Below are 23,377 nucleotides of genomic sequence, written 5' to 3'. Positions count from 1 at the left end.
CTTCAGAAGTAATTTATTTAACAAATTGCTGATATTCAACTTATTGTAACAATTAGACAATCAATTTAATTTTAGCTTGTTAATAAAAGGTAGGAGACTAAATATAAGATAGAAAAATTTTTGTTTTAAAACTATACTGAGGGGTGTCTGACTGCTCAGTCAGTGCAGCATTTGACTCATGATCTCAGGGTCAGGAATTCAAGTCCATGTCAGGAGTACAATTTATTTTAAAAAAATAATAAATAAATAGATAATTAAAAATATACTGAAAATCTTTAAAATGCTTTCCTTCTCCAAACTTCCCCACCTAACAAGTTCCTAAAAAATCATCATTAAACATGATTTGCTTTTGTTTAAGGCCACATTTTTCAAAGTTGATTCAAAGCATATCAGACAGACTGTCAAACGCTACTGGTTAAGGCAGAACCCTAAGAACATGTCCTACTTTAGGGCTAAGACCTTTTTTTTTTTTTTTTTTAAAGATTTTATTTATTTATTTGACAGAAATCACAAGTAGATGGAGAGGCAGGCAGAGAGAGAGAGGGAAGCAGGCTCCCCGCTGAGCAGAGAGCCCGATGCAGGACTCGATCCCAGGACCCTGAGATCATGACCTGAGCCGAACGCAGTGGCTTAACCCACTGAGCCACCCAAGCGCCCTAGGGCTAAGACCTTTTGATACAGATATTTAACATCTGTTTTTCCTTTTATGGAAAGAAAATGAGATTAACAGATCATACTGCCTGCCTATTGTTTATAAGCAGGGGTAAGTCAAAGTACCTCTTCTCAGAGATAAATTTGAAAGAAGGAAGGAGAAAGAGCCATATTAGAAGATTTCTACTTAAATCTCCCATATTTATTTATTTATTTATTTATTTATTAATATTTTTAAAGATTTTATTTATTTATTTTAGACAGAGAGCACATGCATGTACAAGCAGGGAGAGGGGCAGAGGAAGAGGGAAAGAATCTCAAGTAAACTCTGTGCTGAGCAAGGAGTCTGACAGCAGCTCAGTCCCATGACCCTGAGATCAGACCTGAAACAAAACCAAGAGTTGGACGCTTAACAGACTGAGCCACTCAGGCACCCCTATTTTCTAATTGTTTTAAGTAATCTTTATACCCAATGTGGGACTCAAACTCACAACCTCAAGATCAAGAGTTGCACGCTTTACTGACTGAGCCAGCCAGGTGTCTCTAAACCTCCTATATTTAGAAATCATGTCTGCTTGATTTCATAAAATATGGGAGATACCTTCCCTTTTTTATAGGAAATAAGGCAAAGGAATACTGATTTTCATAATAAATGCATGATAATCTGGGGATAGCAAAATAAAGATGTTACCAGTTAACAGAATCCAGAGGATGGAGCTGCAGGAGAAATTTTCCAGAGCGATGTAGCCCTCAAAAGGGAAGAACAACTTGTATCTAGCAAGGAGAGAGCTGGGAAATGTTTTAATTAACTATTGCTGCATAACACAACACCCTAAAACTTAGTGGTTTAAAACAACTATTTTATTATTGTTCATATTTCCATGGTTTCAGTGGGTGGTTTTTCTAATCCACATGATGTCAGGAAGGGCTACAGTCATTTGGAAGTTCAACCAGGCTGGAAAGTCCAAGATGGCTCTTTCACATAGTTTCCAGTTGGTAATAGCTATTAACAAGACACTCAGCTAGATTCATCCACCAGAGTATTCTCCATCTGGCCTTTCCGTATAGATACGGCTTCTCAAAACCTGGCTACTGGATTTTAAGGGGGTAGGTAGTAGAACCTACATGTCATAGGTTAAATTCTCCAGAAGAAGATTCTGAGAATTTTGGGGTACAGAATGTTTTGTTATTATTGATCCCTGGTGGTGGGGGGGATGTGGAAGTAGCGGGATTAGGCAAAGGAAAAAAATCCAACTGAGATGCAATTGGTTAACCATATGTAGCACATCAGGGCAAAATGTGTAGCCCTTTATACCCTCTCTTTGTTTAGTCTTCAGGGTAGGCATGACCTCAGGTGAGGTAGGTCTCTACAGCTGAGAGAGGTGCTGAAGGAGCTACACTTGATGTCTGTCTGCTGCCTTCATTCCTCACTGCTGAATAACAAGTTCCTCTCTAAAGTAGGATCTGAGTGGCTCATCTTAGATCTGTCATACTATCAGTCCTATTAAAGCCTTTCATGGCCATTGATTGATCAAAGTTGGTTACAAGGGCAGCCCATATTCAAGGAGAGGGGAAATAAATTCCACCACTTGAATTAGGAATAAAATGCATATAGAAAGAAAGGAGGAATTTGGAAACGCACTCCAGATTCTGCCTTCTGACTGTAATAATTCATGTACAAAATAATGTAATAATTCATGTACAAAAAAATTCACTTAACACCTCCCAATACTGCCACAAATTACCATTCCTTTATTGCATCAGCTCATAGACAAAACTCTTATCACCTATATCAGAAAAAATGTAGATGAGGTAACTCCTCAATCTTCTCAGGAGCACCTGTGAACTAAAAACTGAAACACCAACACAATCATCTGCCCCATACACTCCTAATGTACAACAATTAGGAAAGCACCTGGTAGCCTACAATAGAAACCTTCATTTTAACAGTGTAAAACCTAAGGCATATAACAGTTACTTGCCCAAAGCAATTCTGAAATACAGCAGGACATGTCACCATTCCCTCCATCTCCTGTGATAGAGAATGTTTTGGGTTTGTTGTTTTAATGTTTCTTGATTAGGGACCATCTCTGCCCCCTGAGGATGGTTTTTCATGGCTATGCCTCCTGTCATCCTTACTTTTCCATAAGAAGTGCAATGTGTTGCTGCTAAGTAATTTTCTTAGCTGTGTCCTATTCATATGAGATTAAAAACACTGAGGTCCCTTTCCATTTTCCATTTCCATTCTACATCTGTCCCTTTTAGTCTAAGCTCTTAAAATTTCCATTAAAATGTTTGGACTTCCTGTGTACCTAACATATTTTATGATAGATGTTTAAAGACATAACCCTCTCTACTTTGGATTTAAAATCAGAATGCTATAGGAATAACACCTTTAAGATACTTGAAAATCCTTTTTTCTAGCTGAATGGGCTTATGAAGCACTATCTGAAGATTTTTAAAAACTTTATTGTCTATCTGAGGTCAACAAGGCAAGCCCTTAAGATTCTCAAAAAGCCCTATTGTCTAGGAAGGTCCAAGGGACAGATCCTTAATCTCTCTGAAGGTTAAACAGTCTTTCAACTGCACCATTAAACAGATCTTCATGCAGTGGCTGTTTTTCTGGCAGCACTCTGGACTTGATCTTTATTCCTGCTTTTAATTTGCCCTGAAAATCTCATATGGGCTGAAAGAGATGAATATGAGAATAATTTATGTTCTAACCCAGCAAATCCTTATTTGAAAGTCTTTCTTCTAGATCAGAGGTTGGTCATCTATGGCCTACAGGTCAAATACAGGCTGTCACCTACTTTGTCAATGAATTTTTTTGTTGTTGTTGTTTGAGCACAATTACACCCATTCACTTAAAATTGTCTGGGTCCAGTATTGTGTTGTAACTGCAGAGTTGAGTAGTTGCTACAGATGCCATACAGCCTAAAAAGCCTAAAATATTTACTATCTGGCCCATTAAAGAAAATGTTTGCTGACTTACACTCTAGATACTGCTTGAAAATTAAAGGTTTCTTCTCTAATTCATTCCACCCCATTAATGGTCATGCACACCTGAAGAAACCAGTTGACTCTAACAACTTTCTGTCTGGAAACATTCTGAGCCAAATACACAAGGTCATTAGATATATTTTCTCTCATATTACCACAATTGCAGCATTGTCAAACATTCTCCCTCTACAAAATAGGGCATAAATTCACCTTTGCTCCACGCCAAATATCAATTTCTTCACTGTCTTACAGCCTCCATTGACCATCTCTGTGACCTTTCTGACCCAAACCCACTATCTGCTCCCAAAGCCAATGCCACATGTTTTAGGCTTTTGTTACAGCAGCACCTCACTTCTAAGTACCAATTTCTGTTTGGGTTATCTATTAACACAAAACAAACCATCCCAAAATTTAATGGCTTAAAATAGCAACCATTTTATTATCTTTAATGATAGTATATGCTAACTTGGGTTAGACAGTTTCTTTTGCTCCTTTCTTTTGCTGGGGCTATAATCATCTGAGGGCTCAATTTAACCTGTATGTCTAAGAAAGATGTATTAGTTATTGCTATGTAATCTATTACTCTAAAACTTATTATTTAAGATAATAAAAAAGTATATTGCACAGATTTTTGTGGTCAGGAATCTAGGAGCAGCTTAGCTGAGTGGTTCTGGGTGGTTGACTTGATTACAGTCAAGTTGTCGGCTGAATTGCAGTCATCTGAAGTCAGGTAGATCCACTTAAGGATTTGTAGGCAGGTTTCAGTTCCTCACCACAAAGGCTTGTATATAGGCTGAAATGACAACTGGCTTTTCCAACTGAGTGGTCTCTGAGAGGACCACCAATATGAAAAACACGGCACAGTTTGTAATGTTGGAAATGACAGATCACTTCTGTGATATTCAGTTGGGTCATATAAACCAGTACTGGTACAATGTGGGAGGGGTCTACATAAGAGTATGAATAACAGGAAAGCACCCTTATTGGGTGCCATATCAGAGACTGGCTACCACAAAGATACACTCATATGGGTGTCAATTAGTGCCCAATATAACTAGAATGCCTTGGTTCTCATTTTTGTGATTCCTCCATCTATCTTGGGCTTCTCATATCATGGTGGCTGAGTTCCAGAAGGCAGCAAATAGAATCTTCCAGTTCTCTTTGATCTGAGTTTTGAAGTCTCATATTGTCCTTCCGCCTTGTCATTCTATTTGTAGAAGCTAGTCAGTCATAAGCCATCTCAATTTCAAGGAAAGCAGCAATAAGCTCTAACTCTTGATATGAAGAGTGACATGTGTGTACACCCTAAAACACTGATGAAAGAAATTGAAGATGACATGAATAAATGGAAAGACATTCCATGCTCATGTACGGGGAGAACAAACATTGCTAAAATGTCCATCCTACCCAAAGCAACCTAGAAATGTAGTGCAATTCTGATAAAAACCCCCAGTATTTTTCACAGAACCAGAACAAATAATTGTAAAATTTGCATAAAGCCACCAGAAGACTCTAACTAGCCAAAGCAATCTTGAAGAGGACAAAAAAGGAGGTATCAGAATCCCAGATTTCAAGATATACTGCAAAGCTTAGTAATTAAAACAGTATGGCACTGGCAGAAAATAGACACATGGATCAATAGAACAGAGTAGAGAGTTCAGAAATAAACCCATGGGGGTATAGCTCAGGGGTAGAGCATTTGACTGCAGAAATAATCCCATGCATGTATGGTTAATCAATCTATGACAGTGAAACAAGAATATACAATGGAAAAAAAGACAGTCTCTTAAATGGTGTTGGGAAAACTGGATTGCGACATGGAAAAGAATGAAATTAGACCACTTTCTTATACCATATACAACATTAAACTCAAAATGGAATAAAGACCTAAATATGAAACCTGAAACTATAAAATTCCTAAAAGAAAACATAGGCCATAAACTCTTTGACACCAACCACAGAAACATTTTTCCAAAAATTTTTAAATAGTGGTTTGGAGGAATATTTGCATATTCTGGATGTTAATCATTCATTGGTTTTATGTGTTACAAATACTTCCTAAAACTCTCTGCCTTATGTTTTTCATCTCTTTAAAGTGTGTTTTCATGAGCAGACATTTTCTAAAATTAAGCAAATTTATTAATCCTTTATTTTATTATGCTTTTCATTTCTTATGTAAGAAATCTTCTCCCACCTGAAGAAATAAAGATATTCCACTATATTATCTCTTAAATGTTTCATAGCTTTGTCTCTTATCCATATGCATTTAATCCACCTAGAATTGGTTTTAGTGTATAACATGATATTGAACTCCATTTTTACTTGGTTAGTTCCATATGTGTATGTATATGAGTCAGCCAGGTGGCTTTCAGTCTTCAGGGTGGGGGAGAGGGGAATGGATTTTGCCACCTAGAAGACACCTGACAATGTCTGGATACAATTATCTTTATCACAATAGGAAAGAGAGTGCTTCTGGCATCAAGTGGGTAGAGATCAGGGTTGCTAATTTAAAAATCCTACAATTCACTGGAGAACCCCCCACCCCCCAACATCAAAGAATTATCCTATCCCATTGATAACAGTGTTGATATTGAGAAATTCTGCAGTAGATTATTCCCGGGTTTATAAACAACCCCAAATCTTTCGACAATAAAGATTATTTCTCCCTCACATTCATATCATTTGAGGATTAGTCAATGATGTATTCCCCAGCATGGGTCATTGCCAATCTCATAGCAGAGGGGAAAAAGGAATGCACTCATAACATATGTGCAGTGGTTCTACCAGAGTTGTCGCACATCTCTTCCTCTCAAACGTTTTTGGACAAAGTCAGTGGCCTAAGTCTCCAATGTAAGGAGTTAGGAAACAGGGCCAATTAAACCCAAACTAAATATAAGAAAATAGAGACAATTAAAAATAAGAATGAAACTCAGTGAGAAGAAAATAGTCAAACAATATAAAAAATAACTGAAAAGCTGTATTTTGGAAAGATCAATAAAACTGATAAATCATAGACACAAAAGAAAAAAAAAATAGACACAAATTACCAACATCAACACCACAATAGATCCTAAAGATAGTAAGAGGACAGTAAACAGGGGTGCCTAGGTGGCTCAGTCAGTTAAGTGTCTGCCTTCAGCTCAGGTCATAACCCCAGAGTTCTGGGATCTATCCCAGTGTTAGACTCCCTGTTCAGTAGGAAATCTGCTTCTCCCTCTCCCTCTGCCCATCCCCGCCCCCCACTCATGCTTGCTCTCTCTCTCTCTTTCTTAAATAAGTAAATAAAAATCATTAATTAAAAAAACAAAAAACAGGACAGTAAGTAAATATTATGAACAATTTCATGTCAATAAATTCAACAACATAAACAAAATGGGCAAACTCCTTGAAATTCTAAATGTAATATAACAATAATTTCAAAAGTCTGAACAGCTCTAGATCTCCCCAAAAAATTAATTCACAATCTTTTACAAAGAAACCTCCAGTTTTAGACAGCTTTGGAGATAGATTCTACCAAACATTCAAGGATAAAAGTATGCCAACCATATAAAAACTCCTTCAGAACACTGAAAAAATAGGTATACTTCCAACATATTTTATGAGGCAAGTATTACTCTGATACTAAAACTAAAGATATTTTAGATATCTATTACAGATATAACTGAAAGTTACAGGCCAATATAATTTATGAATATAAATTCAAATATTATTAAATATAATAATAGCAAATACATACATTATATATTTATATTCAACCTAGGAATAATTTCCTTTCTTTCTAGTTACTACTTAGTTCTTCTATGGTTGTTAACTAAGATAAAGGTAACGGAGGAGGATTTGAGGTACTCAGTTGTTATTTGTGCCTCTGTGGATGCCTGGAAAAAATGAAGTCAGAAAGGGAGGAGGTCAGGCTAGAGAATATAGATGAAGCAAGTAAAAGGAGAAATAGGGAAAAAAAAAATGGCCCAAACAGCACAAAGAAGGTGACAATGGACATTTTGTTGACTCCTTTCTTATGCCCCCCAAAATAAATTCACCTTTTCCTCACAGATGAAATGTTAGCTCTGGGGACATTATTGAGGATAAGGCAAAACTGTAAAGTGTTGAGAGTTGTGTACTTGTGTTTAGACAATTTATTATTTTAGGAATACCGGTGGGTAGTGGTTTTGCAGTGGTTTATTGTCTTCTTTTTAAGACCCTACTGTGATACACTTAACTAATTGTGATATTTAAAGACTAATATGATTACTGATTAGAAAATTCATAAGGTATATTAGCAATTTGTTTATATGATAATCTCTCAATTTTGAAATCTCACAAACATGTGATAATTCAGTGCTTTTCACTATTTTGACAGCATTAAAACTGATGAAAGACAATTTAGGTAATACAAACAAACACTTGGTGAAGCAGACTGTCTCATTTCAGAGACCTGCAAAATGAGGTGAAAGGCAAGAAGCTTTTATTGGTTAAAGAATGAAAAACAAGAGAAAAATAGAAAATGTCTGATTGGCTGGGGCCTCATACTCAACCTTGTTTAGCGTAAGAAGATCTAGAGTTGGCTTGGCATTTGGGGATTTGCTGACTGGATATACTGTGTTTTTGGTCAAGCAGAACATATATAGGGACAGAGAAGTTACATCAGTTTCAGTTTGCTTAAGTGGCACTTCAGGGAGAAGCAGAAGAGGGATCATCGGGGCGCCTGGGTGGCTCAGTGGGTTAAAGCCTCTGCCTTTGGCTCAGGTCATGATCTCAGAGTCCTGGGATGGAGTCCCGCATCGGGCTCTCTGCTCAGCAGGGAGCCTGCTTCCTCCTCTCTCTCTGCCTGCCTCTCTGCCTGCTTGTGAGCTCTCTGTCAAATAAATAAATAAATAAAATCTTAAAAAAGAAAAAAAAAAAAGAAGAGGGATCATCTTGGGCCTAGAAATTTGGTTTAACAACAGTAACTGCTATTTTTGAAATTTAAATTGTGTATTAAGTATACTACCTAAAATTTTTTTTAACTTCATCTTTCATCCTTTTTAATTACAAAGTAGTAGTAGCAACTGTGTGAATATAGTTTCTCATACTATATGGGCTATGGAACAAAACAGTAAATAGTATTAAACCTAACCATTTAGCAAATGTGGAGGCTTGTGCATATTTAACTTTAGGATGATTACAAGCACTGATCTTAAAATAGTAAAATAAGGGCTATCCATCATAATATAGCTGGCTTAAATGTAGTATAAACTTTACAAATTTGACTCTCCCTTAGTGGTTTGCATCTTCAACTGGTTCCAGATTTCTCTTTCAGAATTAAATATATTTTAAGAAAGGAGAAAGAGAAAAGGAAAGGAAAAATGATCCCAGTTTTAATCCTTTAAAAATCTAAGTTTACTAATCCTCTAAGTATTATTATCTTTTGCTAATTGGTTATTGAACAATATTTTGAAAACTGTATGCCTCCTATTATTTTCCATAAGAGCTGAAACTCTGCATATACTTGATTTGAACTTTTGAGCTTTTAAATATTTTTATCATTTCAAAGTCATGTTAATAAAATGTGTCAGCCACTAAATTTTAATACATTGGTGACCAGCAATACTTGGATTTGTGTAGTCATATATTAACTTTTTTTGTGGCGTTTGCTTTAGTGAAAAGCTTTTTCTGGGATTTCTGAGTTACAAATTTATAAAGTTGTAAAATATTAAAATTATAAATGTGTAAAGCTAAATTTATAAAATAAATATTATTTTAAAAATTATCATATTGGCAGGAAAAATGTATTTTTTAAAAAATCTATTACTACCAGTTGCAACTTGTCTGTGTAAATCAGGATTTTCTTGCTACTCTGCCACCAAATAAAGAATAAATCAGATGCTAAACCTGTTATTTACAACCTGTAATTTCAAATCTTTGTATCACTGAATGGTTTAATTTTTCTCCATAATTAATTTTAAAATAAATTCTATAAATTTAATTCATATAGTAAATTTATTTTACTAAAAGGCTCTTCCCTTCCATTTCATAAAAGGATTTTATATTTATTAGAAAAAGGATTCTACTTAAAATCACAACCTATATTATATATGTGTATATACCTTAACTTTTATTTCCAGTGTTTGGATATCTGAACAGGTTTGTGTGTGAGGGTGGGATAGTTGAAGAATCATAATTATGATTTAATGCTGCTTACAAGGTTATAATGAAGATACTATGTTCATTTAATTGGCATTCAAATTCAAATTGAAAAATTATAGTGCTAAAATTTTTCTGTATTATATCTGTGAAGAATATATAACTCAATGCCTGTCTGTTTGGACATATGCCAATAAAAGGCTGACGTTCATTCACTTCAGAAGTCTTGAAGAAATCATACTAAATTTGGGTGATTAGAAATCCAAATTCTTAGTTATAAATCCAGAGGAAATGTTTATTTGAATTCAATATTATGAGTCCTAACAAATGGAAGTAAACATACTAGCTGAAATCCCGGGAAAGTAACATAAGTGAACTGGTCCTGTATGAGTGATGGCAGCAAGGGCAAGGCCCCAAATGCATGCCCTACCTGAAGGGACAATTGTTATTTAGCATTGGCCAATCATTGCTACATGGAAATGTGGGACCAGAATTATGAGAATATGTGATTTTTCAAAATGACACTGCAAAGCATATATTTTTTACAACATGAAATCTATTTTTTTATTTAAATTCAATTAGCCAACATATAGTACATCATTAGTTGTAAATGTAGTGTTCAATGATTCATCAGAAGTCTTTATTTACTTTATTTACTTTATTTTATTTACTTTACTTTATTTATTTTATTTATTTACTTTAAGTGTTGGCTCCCAAATGGAAATATAGTGCTGGCAAAATAAAATAAGGTAGTTAGTTTGTAACCTCTCAACTATATAAATCAATTATAAGCTCAATTATTTCAAATTTCACAAATCCATTTTGTATGAATTACAGGAATACATATAAGTCTGTATGACCAAAGAATACATTCACTATTTAAAACCACGTGAAGAATTCAGGCTCATGCATAATATGTAAAGCTACTACTTTCAGCAACCAGTAATATATTACAAATCTATAAGTGAATATTCTCCCCAAAAGTAATAGATTTAAACTTAACTATTTAACTCCTTAGAAAATAGAGGTGCATTTCCCTGACTTCTTAATCATATTTCATAGTGTTTTCAATTTAACCTTACAGAAAGTCAAAACTATAAGGATTCTTAAAAATAATTTAATAAAATCCTTTATGTTATGGATGAATAAGATCCAGAAGGGGGAAGTGTTTGTCCAATGTTACAGATCATTAATAGGAGAACCAAAAATCCTTTCAAATAGCACAAAGTTAAGAAGTAATATTTAATATTCCAAACTGAGATTATGAAAAGACTGAAGCACAAAGAGAGCATGTGAGGAAATGTAGAATATGTAGTAAGTTAAAATATACAATAGATACATACCTGGGCAAATTTTACTAGGAGGTCTAACTAAATAAGCTGTCTTATTTTTAGTGGACATTCACTAATATCTTTATGGTTGGCATAAATTTTAACTTGGAAAAGAATTCTGGATGGATGCCATTTGTGAGCATCTGGGGGAATTTCAAAAAGACTTGTGGCAGTGGACAGAGCTGGTGTCCTGACCCTCACTAGTAATTAAACTTAGTATCTGTCATTTATCTCTGTTTTGCAAATAAGCTGGGAACTCAGAGGTTTCTCATTGACAGAAAAATAGAAATTTAGTGGGTGGTTCAATATATAAAGGATTTTAGAAACTGTAAAAGATGAGAACTCTGCTTCTGTCAGAAGAGCTGACAGGATTCAGACAGATTTCAGCAGGAAATGATGGCATTTTCTATCAAAACCACGGAGCCACTTGAGAGACCGGGACTAGATATCAATGTAGCCCGTATGAATTTGCTCCCCATACTAAGTATCACACTTTATTTGTTCTAAAACAAACAAAATTATATTCCAAATCCATAACATCTTGAGTTGTATGAGATTGTATTTGTTGCATTAAATGGAAGGAGCTATATATATATATTTTTTGATGGGCAGCAAGGGAAGGTTTATTGAGTGATTTATTGAGCAATAGCAAAAGTGATAGTAGAAGGCCCCCAAGGAGGGAGGTGACATGAAGAGGTTTCCCAAGGAGGGTATTTTCTTTCCTAGGAATATCAAAGAATCTGGAGGATGTATAGTTGGTACCTGTCCAGGAACTGGGGACATGGGGATATGGGCTGGTCTTTATGTTATGACAGTTATTATCTCCTTATGCTTCATGATGCTGTTATTGCAGTTCATCTTCTGCTGTATGCTGGACACCGATTCACTGACAGGATCAATGCTTGCCATGATGACACCACTCATTGAGTGCAGCCTCAGCAGCAAAGACCTACAGCACTGCCCTGTAGGCTGCAATGCTAAGTGGTTAGTCTTTTCACAGCATCACTTGGTCATTCTCCATTAAGAGAGCTGCATATAAAATGTCATTTTATAACTCTCCCTGTCTCTCAGATAACATCTCTCTTCTTTTGAATGGGCTGTCTTGCCAGTTACCCAGCAAGTGTTGTATTAGGGACCTGAAACACAGAAACCTTTACATCCCCCCACTTAAGGCAGAAATTTCAGATTCAGAATGCTAAACCTTGATTATCTTCTGATAGGAAAAAATTCTTTCATCCTTAAGAGTATCCTAGAGTATCCAAGGTGATACAAAGTAGATTACAGCCCAATAAATTCCCAATACACCAATTCAGGTAAAGGAGCACAGTTTCAAGATAGAACTAGCTTTATAGCTGGTCAGTAAAAATGATTCAGACAAAGACATATGATTGAGTCAGGGACTGGGTGGAAGATTGTGTTAATAAAATAAGCAATTGCAATCTTTGAAATTAGGGACAGGGAGCTGGAAATAAACCTGAATATTAAATTGACAAATTTATTACCTAACTGTGGGGATAATTCAAATCTATGTCCAGCTAATAACACCTGGCTAAACATGCCACCATTGGCGTATTTGAAGTAAGAAAAAGGGAAAAAAGCCCTGCTGTTCCATAAACATATACCAACTAAGCCAACTTATGGATAAATTTCAGTTTACAGGGAACACATTAAACTTTTATTTTTCTACACTTTCTGATTTTTCTCTTCTTAGTTTCCAAAAAGTTCTATTAGACAAAGTCCAGTTTTCCTCAGTTTAAGAGGCAAAATGTTTTGTGAGACCAAAGCCTAGGTATAAAGGAGATCTGAGTGTTCATGAAGTTTAGCATGATGGTAGTACCATTCATTGTGGCTTAGCACTATAAGATGAGTTAGTGGAACAAAGAGATGAAAATGTAGGATGGGAAACATTGGAACACTGAAATAGGTATCTCTCATGTGGTATGATAGGGCTTCTGGAAAATTGAGGGTATATAGAGTCATTTTGGAGGCTCTGAAATATACCATTGGGATGGATACTGATCATTCTGTTCAATCTAAAAGAGAATCTTACCATCTACTTCCTTATCTTTATCCTCCTATTTTATCTTCCTCCTCACGTACAAATAAACAAGCTTTCCTAAATTTTAATAAAGAAAGAATTTCTAATATTTAGGTAATTAGGAAGTTATAACTGCAACCCTCTGGCTTCTCATGATTTCCATGATACATGACAAGAAAAGTTAACTTTGTGCTGGAACAACTGGATTTCCATATGTAAAAGAATGAATTTGGAACCCTACCTCACACCATATACAAAATTAACTCAAAATGAATCAGTGGCCTAAATATAAAGCATAAAATAATAGAATTCTTAGAAGAAAACATAAGAGTAAATCTTTATGACTTCAAATTTTGCAATTGAATCTTAGATATGACATCAAACAGCAGAAGCAAGAAAAGAGAAAAAAATAGGTAAGTTGGAGTTCATCAAAATTGAACACTTTTGCAAATTGAGGGGCAGTGTCAAAAAGCTGAAAAGACAACTTACAAAATGAGAGAAAATATTTATAAATCAAATAAATGCTAAGGGACTGGTATCCAGATTATATGAAGAATTCCTACAACTCAACAAAAATTTAAAATGAGCAAAAGACTTGAATAGACATTTTTTTCAAATTAGATTATAAAGGATATTTGCACTATGAGATGCATAGTTTCTGAAAGGAAATGTAATATACTTTTCTTTAAATAATATTTTTGACAGGAATTAAAACCTAAACAGAAGCTATTGTGTGTGTGTGACCAGGGTGTATGGGGGGGGTTATGTGTGTGTACCATATTCTTTGTTCTACCATTGTAGAATAGCCACATAAATATGATAAATACGTTCTCATTTAGCAAGTAGGCTATATACTTTATGTTCAATAAGCATGTACTTTATGTTCAATAAACAGCATGCATATTATATTTTCAGTATAATGTGTTTGGGTTTCATCCATATTGTGCTTAAATAATATTCCATTGTGGATGATATATAGTATATGTTACATGAGTATAACACATTTTTTAATCCCTTCATTAGTTGGAGATTTGGGTTGCTTCTACTTTCTCACTGTTGTGAATAATACTTCTATTAGAACTCACGTAAAAGTATTTGTTCGAACCCTGTTTTCTTTTGGATAACAACACATCTAGGAGTGGAATATCTGGATCATATGGGATTTCTTTGTTTAGCTTTTTGAGGAACAACCAAACAGGGTGGCTAAAATTCATAGGTAGCAGAGTACTAAGAGGAAAGAACTCCACAGAAATAGACCTTTGGAAACAGGAAAGGGTCTCCTTGGGTCTTCAGCTGAGTACTAATCAGAAGACGCATCGGAGGGAACAACCTAAGGAAATGAGGTAACAGTGCCTGGTGCTCACGCAGAGCTAGAAATAGTTCCTGTTCCCTCTACTTGGAATGGAAAACCTCATAATTCACTGTATATTAGCTAGAGTTAAGAGGGTTTTGCCTCAGTTGTGGGGCAAGATTAGCACTAGATTAGATGATCTGGTCCCACCTCATAAAGCAAGACCACAAAATACTGGACTGTTTCCAATAACCACATTCAAGGGTTAGGATTAGGGTTAGGGTTCACCTCATAAAGCAAGACCACAAAATACTGGACTGTTTCCAATAACCACATTCAAGGACAAAGCTCAAGGATATTTGTAGTAATGCAAAAATATCCAGCATACAACAAGGTAAAATTAATAATGCCTGATATCCCATAAAAATTACCAGACATGTAGAAAAGTAGGACAATATGATTCATATTGAAGAGAAAAAGAAATTAAAACTTCAGAAATGACACATAATGCAGCCAATAAACAAAGATAATAAAATAATAATTGTAACTGTATTCCATATGTTCAACAATCTATAGGATTTATTCATAGATTAAGTGGATACTTGGAAGATATATAAAAAATACCTAAACTTAATTACTAGAGATGAAAGTTACAATATCTGAGATGGGAAGCCTACTAAATTCTTACTTGATCATACAGGTGGAAAGTCTAAGTCTAGTGACCAGAAGTCTGACTTGAACCACCAAAACAAAGAGTCACGGCTCTTCAGTCAAATTCTGGACCTGAGGCAATTTACAAATCCAAGAAGGAGACCTTGGGAAAGGATCCCGCTATACTATAAAATTTTTATATCATGTGACAATGAGCTCATACTCAATGGAATTCACTGGTCTTACGTCTTCCACCATTCTGAAGCAGCTGGCTTGATAGCACTGTGGATTGCCCTTTTGAAAATTAAGTCATGGTATCAGCTAGGTGGCAATACCTTGAAATACTTGTAATACAATGTCCCTCAGGCTGTGTGGTCCATGCTCTAAATCAGACTTAGCGTATAGTTCTATTTCTCCCATAACCGGATTTATAGATCCTTAAATTATTAATGCAAGGCGTGGAAAATGGAAGTGGCTCCTCTCACTATTGCCCTTGGTCTAGAGGTTTTAGTTTCAAAGCAAGGAAGGCATCCACCAGATGACACAATAATGAATGGATTGAGCTAGAAGTTGAGACTGCCATCTGGCCACTTTGGGCAGCTCAAGCCCGTGAATCAACAGGATGAGAAAGTAGTACTGTGCTGGCTGCAGTGACTGATCCTGGATATCAAGGAAAATTGAGGGTAAAGAAGATTTTGTTTGAAATACAGATTCCCTAGAGCATCTCTTTCATTCTCATATCCTTTGATTAAAGTCAGTGGAAAACTACAACTCAATTCACATAAAATTTCTAATACCCCCAGATCCTTCACGAATTAAGATTTTGGTCATCCCACTTGGCAAAGACCCACAACCAGGTGAGGTGCTTGCTGAGGGCAAAGGGAATACTGAAAAGATAGAGGGAAAAGGAAAGGAAGAACATTGTGGAAGAATAGAAATACCATCTATGATGATGTGACCATATGAGGAAGTGAGGACTATAATCATTATATTTATTTTCATGTGATTGTTTATATTATGTTTATGTGTTAATTACTCATATTTCTCTCTTCTATCATGTAAATGTGTTAATAACAGTTACTATTTATATTTTCATATTTAATTTACAGGATACCACAGGACTGGAAACATCACCCAAAGATTTTGTATCATGTCCTGGGGAAAGGACTAGCATGTTTTTAGTCTTATGTGGGATAGTTCATTCTGTATATCACCATTTTTATTAGAAGTATGATTTTGCTATTGTATTTCCTTGGTGATTGAAAATGCTTTAAGAAGCTGAGCATGGGTGCCAAGGAGAAAAGGAGTGGGCTATGATAGCTTTGTGATTTGTCAACTTAGTTAGGCTGAACTACATTTCTCAGAATTCCTTGCTAAGTTTCTAGCTAGGGTAGTCTACGGGATATTCTTTTGTGAGAGCTGGAGGATAGAGAGGAAGTAACAGCCATTTTGCAGCATATATACAACTTCTCAGAGTTATTCAATCAAGCAATAGTCTAGGGCCTGATGTGAAGGGGTTTTGGAGATATATTTAAGGTTTCAATTTTCAGTTAACCGAAAGGGAGATTACCATAGGTGAGTCGGGCTTATTAATCAGGTGGTAGCCATCAAAGCAACTAGGTCTCTGAAAATCAGAGACTTAAACAGCACAGTTGGGCCAAGCAGTTGCTCTCCTGTCCCCTTGAATCTTTCTTTCCTGAGCGCCCATCTGTGGACTTTGGGCTTCCTTGACAGAGCCCAAAATTGTGTGAGCCAGTTCCCTTAACATCACTATCACTATGTAACTCTGTATATGTGCGTGTGTGTGTATAAAATATAAATTTAAAAAATATATATCCTACTGGTCTGCTTCTCTGGTTGAAGCTTGACTTACATAGATTAAAAGCGATTTAAATAACATATGAACCCATCGTAATGTATTTATTTAGGTAGAGGTTTAAACACGATGTAAAAATATTATAAGACCATTTGAGAAAATTTAAAGACCATGGAGACAATATAAACACAGACCAGATATTTGATAATACTAAGGAGTTTTTGTCAATTATTTTCAATATAATAATGGTATTATATTGGATTTTTTAAGGTTTATTTTTTCAGAATAAAAACGTATTGACAGGATTTCTTCAAATTAGTCTGAGAAAAAGGTTAAATTGAAACCACACTGATCAGGGGTTTACAGTATTGAAGGTCAGTATACAGTACCTGGGGTCCATTATACTATATTATCTCCTTTTGCATAAGAATTTTCCCTTATAAAAATAGAAATTAAAAAAATTATTTTCTTAAAGCCTACAAATATTTGACCCTGAGAAGAAAAGGTTATATGCATTTACTAAATTTTCTATCCCTACTACAGACATTAGATAGACCTGCTGTACCCAGTCTCCTATCTCCTTCTGTCTCTCTCTCTCACACACACACACACATCCCTCTTCTTTCTACACCATATACATCAAAACATCCGTATGTAAAATATAGGTTTTATTAAGTAAGCCCTATACATTCTCAGTTATATGAAATGAAACATGGATAAAATAATTTAGAATTACATGAAGTCAATTAGACACCCCTGACCTACCATAGAAATGCTTCCCTAGTGAAACCAAAAGACTAAACAGCAAGGCAAAATCTAGCAAAGTAGAAGTATGGTAATGTATTTTTTGTTAATATACATGGATACTAATTTCTTCTTCTACTTATAAATCTATGTAATATTATTATAAGACAAATGGAACTTTTTATTATTTGACCTGTAATAAACAGTGGAAATAGCAGATAACATTAGAAAGAAGCCTTGACTGGAGCCCGTAAAACCTTGTCTGGAATTTAAGAAGGACTAAGGCTTATTTGAACAGCAGGAAGTAAACACATCGGAATCTGAATAATCCATAAAGTAAGCAATTCCCTGATGCCATTTGTGGGTCTAATGGTTTATCGTTTGAAAATATATTTCACTATATTTATAGTGTCTCATTTATTATTTCTTCAATTCACTTCATCTTGCCATAGTAATGAAGAATCATCTGATCAAAATGGTTTTTTTCTACAGTAAAATGTGAAAAAATAAAATTTTAAATTCTATCCTACTACTTTTTACCTCTGTTCTTGAATTCTAGTCTTAGCTCTAGCTAAGAAAAATATAGGTAGGGAATAAAACATCATGAAGAGTAGAGGATGTAGGGATGTACTAATTTATTATATCATAGTGTAATATAAGAGTGAACAATAATAAACATTTCTACTATCACACATGGGGAAATTGCCATATAAAAGAATCTGATGAACAAAAATTTTTTATGGTTTATAATTGGCAGGCTAAAACAAAAAGTCAAAACTCTTGAGTATTATTCAAGTGACCATATAATTTACTGTTCAAATTGGGACAATTTTGAAAGTATTGAGAATTGCCCGGCCATATGGCCTAAATCAGGACCAGAGCAAATGGAGACTCAGGATTACTCTAGGCATTACCAGAATAAAGTATGTGTAGATGAAGATATGCAAAAACAGAGAATAAATATATCACATATATTCTTTACAGTATCAAGATTGTTTTCCTTGGCATATCATCTTCCACTGTGCCTACAGTATATCTTCAAAAATGTGTATCATTAACAGATTTAAAGATCCTTGTAAAAGTACACAATATTCACTCTGATGTTGACAATTTTCTTTGTAAGATTCTATGGTCATAAGCATACTAAGATAGAAATTTGTTTTTAGAGATGTAGAAATATCTACCAACCCTCCCATTTACAGATTAAGAAAACAAAACTCAGAGCAGGTAAATGAGTTATTTTAGGCCACAAAATCAGTAGGTAGAAAAGTCACAACCAGATTATCAATTTAAGGTTCTTTTTATTTTAAACTTTTAAAATAATTTAAAGAAGAGTTCCAAAGATAAAAATTCCCCTGTTCCCATCAGGCGGCTTCTCCTAATGTTTGCCTTTTACATAACCATGTACCAATTATCACAAGTTTCTTTTCATTGCATCATGTAAAGTGTTAGTTCAGATTTAGTGTCTCTAAGTGCCAAAAGATGTATTTCATAATATTTAGAAAAATGCTCAAAAAATTATTGATCTATTACAAACCAAGGAAATGTACTCAGTGCCAAAGAATTTAGGATTCTTTCAAATATTAACATATCTCTTTATGTATTGGGATGAATATTAAGGCTTGGGAACTTTTTGGAATAATGCTAAAAACACATTTATATTTCCATATAAATTAGGGTGAGCTTTCATAGACTATTTCATAAGTATAGTCACTAACAATGAATTTATGTGATTAAATACATAAAAACTGTTTGAATTTTTAAGAAGAGAAAGTTTAATAAGTAATTTTTCTAAAAAGTGCAATCTTGGAAAGGCATTTCTAACCACTATGTCTATTTATAGAACTTGTTATACAAACCCAAGATGTGGGATTAGGTGATAAACTCTTCTGGTATATATTTGTTCCTGTTTTCTTTGTGCCTCGTAGGATGAAAAAATAATCAAAATATGTACCATATCTATATCTTAAAAAATTAGAAATGTGTTTTTTAATGTGTAGGGGCAGAATAGACTCCAGCTGTCAGAGAAAGTCAACAGAAAAAGATGCAGCTCTGGCAATTGGAAGACTACCAGCATGCATGCATTGAATTAATGCACCCTAGGAAAAGAACTCCATTAATGACTGAAGGGAGTTGGTGTATATATACCTGAGTTTTCTCACACTTTGAGCTAATTCTGAAGCTACTGTTTTAAATGGTTTCCCAGGAATCCCAGTAAGATTAAGCTCTGTTTGCTCACAATGAAACTTGCTTGGTAATTCACCCTTCATTGCCTTCCTTCCATTCCCTGTCTCACTTCCCCAAATCCCTACTGTTTTCTGAAATCACTTTCTAAATACACTATTTGCACTTGAATACTTAAGTCAGGATCTGATTTTGGTAGAACACAAACTCAGAAAAGTTTCCCAAAGCATAGGCTGGAGAGACACTCAAGTAGAGGGAGTATTATGTCGTATAGTTAGTAGGACTCATTGTAGGAAAGGCAAAAGGAAGGAGACAAATGGGTTTTGCAATCTTCGGGGACATCGACTATCTGTGTTTTCTCTAGAAAGCCAATCATTACTACTGAAAATAGATTATCTTATGTCCATGTTACTCTGACTAAAACATAGGAAAGAAAAAAACCTCTACTGAAAGCCAATAAAGACCAAGGATTTTATTCTTCAGATTAATAAAATTTTCTATCAGAGTTGCTTATGTTCATAACTCATCAAGTAAGCAAGGAAGCACACACATTCTCCTGTATCTTAGGGTGTTAGAAAATATTATTAAATTTGTACTGCCAATTGCTTGGTTAATTAAAATAAAGTATTTCTTTTCAGAGAATTAAAATATGAAAAAATGAAATATTTCTATTACATTTTTCAAAAAGTTCATTCAAACAGTTTATTTGTATCATAAGAGGTATAGCATACTATAAACTGGGAAATGATTTTAAAAATTTTTTTCAGTTTTATTAGAATAGATAAAACGTTTATGTCTATTTAATCAGAATGATAGAGGTACACTTAGTGTGAAATGGAGAAGTATGCTTTTTTAAAAAATAATAAAACATAATAGAGAATGGAGAATAAATTGTACTCTCTGATAACCTTCATTGACCAAATCAGATCATAGCTAACTAACCCTTAGATGTCTGACCAGGTCTTAAGATAGTCTCTGAAATTCCTGGCATATCAGAGTTAAATAAATTATTAGTAAGCATGCTATCCACATTTAAAATCATACCTTCTGCTCCTAGTCCCCATGGAATGGTAGGTAGTATTTAAATATTAAGTCTGAAGAAGGAAATAAGAGAAGGGTCAAATAAAAATACAGTGTCATCTCTTAGGAAGCTTATGTCTCAGTAAGGCAATTTAACTTAGAAAGCTCATTTTCAATTTAACTTACACATGGCAATGACAGTGTAATTTTCTAAAATATTTTAGAAATATTTTTAGAAATATTTTTAGAAATTTCTTAACATCAGTTTCCAACTCTCAGGCTTACCCCAATTCAGAAATACTTTATGCTGAATACTTTTGTCCAAGCTTTAATACAATACAGATTTGAACTATCTTCATTTTTGAATTATCTTTGTCCCTGTTTTTTTTACTGTTTTAAAACAATTTAGTAGCAAATCCTAGCCCTCTTCTAATTTTTCATTTGAAAACATCCTTGCATATTTTTGGTACACTTCACAGAACACTTTGATTACACAATGTCTGCCATCAGCTTTTTCTATCTTGACTACCACATACTTATTCCAAACCCTGATTTTCTTTCATCACAGCTCCCTTGTGTTGTTGTTGTTGTTTTTTGTTTTTTGTTTTTTTTTAAATCCAATTCTGTGTATAAATCGTCTTTATTTTGGTCATGAAGGCCATATCAGGGTTTCCTATTACATCATATATCAGATAGAATTCTGGACTTTTTAAAGGTTCACAGACCTTTACCAATATGTACTAACTTACCGGCTTTCCCTTTCTTTGAGGTCTCAGCATATCTTCTTCTCTGACTTGAGGAAAAGTATTTTTCATACTCCAGATGAACTTTTATTCCCAAGCCAAATGTTATTGTTTTCCCCTTGTTCAGTGGACTTTAATCTGTCTTTCATCACTTAAAAAGCGCCAGAAATCCCAGTACCTCCTAGATGTTCCCTGCAATAAAGGATGCTATGAGAAAGGTTAGTATTCTTTTCCATTTCTTTCCCTGTCAGGAATTAAATTTTATTCTATTCTCTTTGGTTATTGCCTCAGATATCCAGGTATTCTTGGTTAGAATATCATGGAATTACAGTTAAATTCTTTATTATGCTAGCTTTTACTGAAGCTATCATTCAGGTTGAAGTGCTATAGTGAAAAGTCCGAGGAAGGAGCATCTTTGTTCTAGAAACCGAGCAACTATGTTTATACCTTTTCACATCTCAAAATACATTTAACATCTTACATTATCTCATTTGACTCGTAAGACCTATGGGAGGTAGAGTTTCAGTCCCTGTTTTAAGTGCAAAGGAGATGAAACTCTAGTGTACTGCAGCATTCAAGAGGGCAGACTTTGGAATCGGGAAGACTTGAGTTTGAATTATTGGGACAATATTTATACCTATGTGACTGAATTATTCATATTGCTAAGCCTAAACTGCCTCATAAAATAGGGACAGTAATAACTCTACGATATTCTACACATAAAGAGCACCACATGTAAAATGGATTGCTTGGCACATGGCAAAAAATAAATAGCCAACATGTTAAAGGATTTTCCCTACACTTTTAGAACATGACTGCAAGGACTTCAAACCAAGACTTCGGGCTCCGAAGCCCATGTTTTTCCATTATCCCTAACTGCTAGCACCCTGACTAATTAAACAACTAACTTGGTAGATGACCTTGAGAAAATACTTCACTGAATCAACTTAGTGATCTGTAAGCTGAGTCTTTTCAGACTTTCAGAGTCTATCGTAGCTGTTATTCTTTTTCCGTAGCGTTGTACACTTGAGGTTCAGACACCCTATATATCCATAAGCCGTGCACATTGCAACTAGTTTTATTACTATATTCATACTTTCTTCAATAACTAGTTTTGTGTACACTCATTCAGCTGTTGCCTGCCTTTAGTCTGCCTATTAGCGCCTCGTGAAGGGAAGACCCATATACCTAGCTTTATTTATACCCTTGCTTGTTCCCGAAAGGATTAAAGGCAGCGAGTAACACTGTAAGTTCCCTAACGATGTTACACTGTACCACTAATGAATACTCTTTTGATGAAACAGCCCGTAGAAAACCGCCGATGAGTTGAGATGCTGTCTTTTCCCTAACTCTTAAAAATAAAAACTAATGTACCTAGCTAGTAGTCCTGGAAGCATAAAGTTAAAGGTTCTTCCTTCAGCCTTGACGCTGTCTCCCCCGTTGTCAACGGTCACTCGAATGCCCTTCTCAGACTAGCCAAAACTGTCGCCGCTCCAGCCGCGGCTTAACCGGGATCCCACCCCGCCCCTTCATTCCCTCTCATACCTAAGTTTCCTGATTGGGAAGGGGCCTGGAGAGCCTGTCCCACATTCCCATTTTATTGGCTAGCATGACTGTCAGTAATCTCTGCTTCCCGCCTTCTAGCCTAGCGCGTTTCTTAGACCCCTTGGTTTCTGCGACAAGCCGCTTACGTTTGCCTGAGCCGTGTTGCCGCGACCGGCGACCTTTCACCCCTCCCTTCCCACAGGAGCACCCCAGCCTCCATCCCCGGCGCGCACCCCCGGGCAC

General features: G+C 35.2%; 1 long non-coding RNA gene across 2 annotated transcripts; it reads right to left on the bottom strand.

The window, feature by feature from the left end:
- Positions 1–4,117: 4,117 nt before the first annotated feature.
- On the bottom strand, positions 4,118–23,348 carry LOC101691503. Of its 2 annotated transcripts, none has more exons than XR_199649.3 (4): positions 22,964–23,348; positions 21,596–21,796; positions 20,871–20,920; positions 4,118–4,964 (listed from the first exon to the last, which is right to left on the bottom strand). It is a non-coding gene; the product is annotated as an uncharacterized LOC101691503 (long non-coding RNA). The 2 variants fall into 2 exon arrangements; XR_001179931.2 differs by having other exon boundaries at positions 21,596–21,781.
- Between the last annotated feature and the right edge of the window lie 29 nt (positions 23,349–23,377).

Source organism: Mustela putorius, unplaced genomic scaffold, assembly GCF_011764305.1.
Source record: "Mustela putorius furo isolate JIRA1106 unplaced genomic scaffold, ASM1176430v1.1 tig00003898_pilon_pilon_pilon, whole genome shotgun sequence".
NCBI classification, from domain to species: domain Eukaryota; kingdom Metazoa; phylum Chordata; class Mammalia; order Carnivora; family Mustelidae; genus Mustela; species Mustela putorius.
This window is presented reverse-complemented; position numbering and strand designations above follow the sequence as displayed.